The sequence below is a fragment of the Erinaceus europaeus genome, chromosome 14 (assembly GCF_950295315.1).
Source record: "Erinaceus europaeus chromosome 14, mEriEur2.1, whole genome shotgun sequence".
NCBI lineage: Eukaryota > Metazoa > Chordata > Mammalia > Eulipotyphla > Erinaceidae > Erinaceus > Erinaceus europaeus.
This window is the reverse complement of record NC_080175.1, coordinates 38,335,953-38,340,239: the sequence shown is the minus strand read 5'-3', so window position 1 is coordinate 38,340,239 and position 4,287 is coordinate 38,335,953. Positions and strand designations below refer to the sequence as shown.

Sequence of the window (4,287 nt, the reverse complement as noted above, 5' to 3'; positions counted from 1 at the left end):
GGGTTTCTCATTTAAAAATAATTGAGTTTTTACAATTTCTTTCTATATCAGATTTTTTTAAAAAAATATTTATTTTGTATAGAAAAGGAGAGAAATTGAGAGGAAAGTGGGGGGGGGAGAGTAGGGGGAGAGCAGTGTTTTACTGTTTGTGTAGCTTCCCCTGTTCAGATTGAGACCAGAGGCCTGCTTGAACCTGGGTTCTTTCACACTATAATGTGTGTACTGTACCAAATGTGTCACCACCCAGTCCCCACCAGATTATTCTGTTTAATTTACCCCCCTATGTTATTAAAAGTCAACATTAAAAAATGTTTGTGACTGAAGCAATAGCTCACCTGATAAGGTACTGGTATTGCTTGCCATGTGTGTGACCCAGAGTGGAGCTCCAGCACTACATGGGAGGAAGTTTTGGTACTGCAATGTTCCAATGTTTCTGTTTTTCTGCTTGCCTCTCTGTCTATCACATCTCTCATCTCTCTCTCTCTCTCTCCATATATACATATATATATATATATATATATATATATATATATATATATATATATATATATACATATCACTAAGCAATGAAATCACTGATGTTTGAAAAGTTGATTATGAGAATCTTCCTGCCACCACATTCATACCTCACTGCTCCAGCCTCTGGGGCACGTCCAGCTTTCCAGCCTTCGACTAACAGCAGCAAAGCACAAAAACAAATGAGTGAATATATACCATTTTTTTTCTTGCCCCGTACACACCTTGAGAAGAGCTCAAAGTTTTAAGTAAATTTTAATCATGAGGGAAATCATGCACACCCAGGCCGGTCAGTGTGGCAACCAGATCAGTGCTAAGTTCTGGGAGGTGATCAGTGATGAGCATGGCATTGACCCCACCAGCACCTACCACAGGAACAGCAACCTGCAGCTGGACCACATTTATGTGTATTACTATGAAGGCACAGGTGCAAATATGTTCCTTGTGCTATCTTGGTGAATCTAGAACCCGGTACCACGGACTCTGTTCTCTCAGGTCCTTTTGGTCAGATCTTCAAAACACATGACTTCTTTGTTGGTCAGTTTGGGACAGGCAAACAACTGGGCCAAGGGCCACTATACAGAAGGAGCTGAGCTGGTTGACTCTATCCTGGATGTGGTATGGAAGGAAGCAGAGAGCTGTGACTGCCTACAGGGCTTCCAGCTGAACCACTCACTGGGTGGGGGCACAGGCTCTGGAATGGGCACCCTACTTATCAGCAAGATCAGAGAAGAGTACCCTGACAGAATCATGAATGCCTTCAGTGTGGTTCCCTCACCTAAAGTGTCTGACACTGTAGTTGAGCCCTACAATGCAACCCTCTTTGTTCATCAGTTAGTAGAGAACACTGATGAAACTTACTGTATTGACAATGAGGCCCTTTATGATATCTGCTTCCATACGCTCAAGCTGACCACTACAATCTATGGAGACCTGAACAACCTCATCTCAGCCACCATGAGCAGTGTCACCACCTACCTCCACTTCCCTGGCAAGCTCAATGCTGACCTCCGCAAGCTGGCATTCAACATGGTGCCTCCCCTCGTCTTCATTTCTTCATGCCTGGTTTTGCCCCCCTCACAAGCCATTAAAACCAGCAATATCAGGCTCTCACTGTGCCCAAACTCACACAGCAGGTCTTTGATGCCAAGAATATGATGGCTGCCTGAGATCCTTGCCTCAGCCGCTACCTCACTATGACTGCTGTCTTCCATAGGTGGATGTCCATGAAGGAGGTGGATGCTTAAGGTGCAGAATAAGAATAGCAGCTACTTCATGGAATAGATCCCCAACATCAAGACAGCTGTCCATGACATCCCACCCCATGGTCTCAAAATGACAGTCACCTTCATCGGCAATAGCACAGCTATCCAGGAGCTCTTCAAGCACATCTCAGAGCATGTCACTGCCATGCTCTGCAGGAAGGCCTTCCCCCACTGCTACACAGGTGAGGACATGGATGAGATGGAGTTCACTGAGGCTAAGAGAAACATAAACGACCTCGTCTCTGAGTACTAGCAGTACCAAGATGCCACCACAGAAGAGGAGGAAGATTTCAGTGAGGGTGCTGAAAAGGAAGCCTAAGCAGAGTCCAGTCACCTCAGTTCCCTCAGCCTTCTCAATTGTCCCCTTTCTCTTTTTCAGAATTTTTTTTCTGCCATTTTTTCTTTCTTTCTTTGTGATGTGGGTGAGGGATTCTAAAAACAGGCACTCAATAAATATTTGTTTGTTGAATGTCTCCTCTCAACTCTGGGAAATCTACATTTCTGCCATTCTGGGTTATCTGTTGTCCACTGCCATCCATTAAGTTAATATTTCCTTTTCTGTTTTTAAGATAATTCTCCCAGAAGCTGGTTCTCATCCAAGTCCCACTTAGAAACTTGTGCTATAAAACCAAAACAGCCACCATTCCAACTCCTTCAGTAGCCAAGTGAAAGAAAATCAGGCTACTTTGAGTTCAAGTAGAAGTCCTTGTGAGGCAGAGGTGGTGGGATTTTTCTATTCTAGAGCAATTTTGGAGGAGGGGGTCAAGCTGTTGACATTATGCTATTCCAGGCATTTCCTCTTCCTCAACTTCAGGGGAGGCATGTAACAGTGTTACTTCTGTTTTCTGTCTTTAAGCCCTGTTCTGAGCTGTCTTTTGTTAGTAGTTTCTCTGTCAAATGGTAGTATTTCCTTTTGTTTTACTTCTCATACTGGATTTCTTTTCCCCATGTTGGAGTGGAACAGTCAAGAATGGGGAAAGAAAAGCCAGCCCTGATCCAGAAATTCTAGATTCATTCCCCTCTTTCTTGTCCAAAAAGAGGAATGCCAGCCCTGATATATATATATATATATATGTGTGTGTGTGTGTGTGTGTGTGTGTGTGTGTCTGTGTGTGTGTGTGTGTGTGTGTAGTACCACCTAAGTGGCTCATTCCCCAGAGGAGAGTGGACTGGAGACCCTTCCACCTTTGATAACATCTCATTTCTTGCTTTTGCCTTTACCCCCACCATTGGTTTTTAACTATTATACACTTCAGATTTCTATTTTGTGTTGAACTTGCTTTTTTTTCATCTTGAAAAGATGAGATTTCCCTCCTCCATAAGAACCAAAAGTAATGAGAATTTGAACAAAAGAAGAAGAAGAAGAAGAAGAAGAAGAAGAAGAAGAAGAAGAAGAAGAAGAAGAAGAAGAAGAAGAAGAAGAAGGAGAAGAAGAAGAAGAAGAAGAAGAAAGTTTGGCTACATACCACCAGCAATAACAAGTTTTTAGTGTGAATTAAATTCACATTTACCTATCTTTATTACTGTTAATTTATATCATTGATTCTTTGCTTTCCTTTCAGAAATTATGTCTGTTTCTTTTTTTTAAATGTTTATTTATTTCTTTTGTTGCTCTTGTTTATTGATGTAGTTATTATTGATGTTTTGGATAGGACAGAGAGAAATGGAGAGAGGAGGGGAAGACGGATAGGGGGAGAGAAAGATAAACACCTTCAGACCTGCTTCACCACTTGTGAAGCAACTCTCCTGCAGGTGGGGAGCTGGGGTTCAAACCGGGATCCTTATTCCAGTCCTTATGCTTTGCACCACCTGTGCTTAACCCCCTGTGTTACCCCCTGACTCCCTTATGTCTCAGTATCTAAGACCTCTTATCTTTCTGTATCTTCAGCCTAGCATGCTACTTTGTAATAATACTGAAGTCTCTACACATGCGTTCAAATAATCTTCCCTGTCCTAGTTCATTTCTTTGTCTTGGAGCTTGGTTGTACTATTTACATATAATGTTTTGTTTTATTTTTAATTTATTGTTCTTAGTTTACATCACATATTGGGAAAACAATTCTCATTTATTTACAGTTTTTAAAGAAGGAGTCATTCAATTAGTAGACTGAGTTTCCTTGCATTTATGCATGCCAAACACACACCTCCTTTGAACTTAGTGGGTACTGAATAATTGCCTTCTGTTTGTCTAAGAGAAGGTTTCAAGAAGGTGTAAACAGAAGGAATAAAGAGTCACATACTAGTACTCAAATTAATTTTGAGTGTTATGCTTCTCTTTTTTTGTTTATTGTCTAGAGAACCTGAGAACTTCTTCAGGGTCCTACTCTCTTAGCCTTCCCAGCTGCCCACCATGGGTAAATACTGATGTCTCATTTCTCAGTGTTGATGGTTCAGACCAGGGTCAAAGTTCAGTTTTTATGGATGGATTACACTTACTCAGTTTTGTAGGTACATGTTCATTTACAGTAAATCATTTCTTTACAGACTCCTCTTTAGCCAAGTTTAA

At 41.4% G+C, this 4,287-nt stretch overlaps 1 pseudogene; it reads left to right on the top strand.

The window, feature by feature from the left end:
- The first annotated feature begins 746 nt into the window (after positions 1–746).
- LOC103114825 (tubulin beta chain-like) lies at positions 747–2,380 on the top strand (annotated as a pseudogene).
- Positions 2,381–4,287: the final 1,907 nt, after the last annotated feature.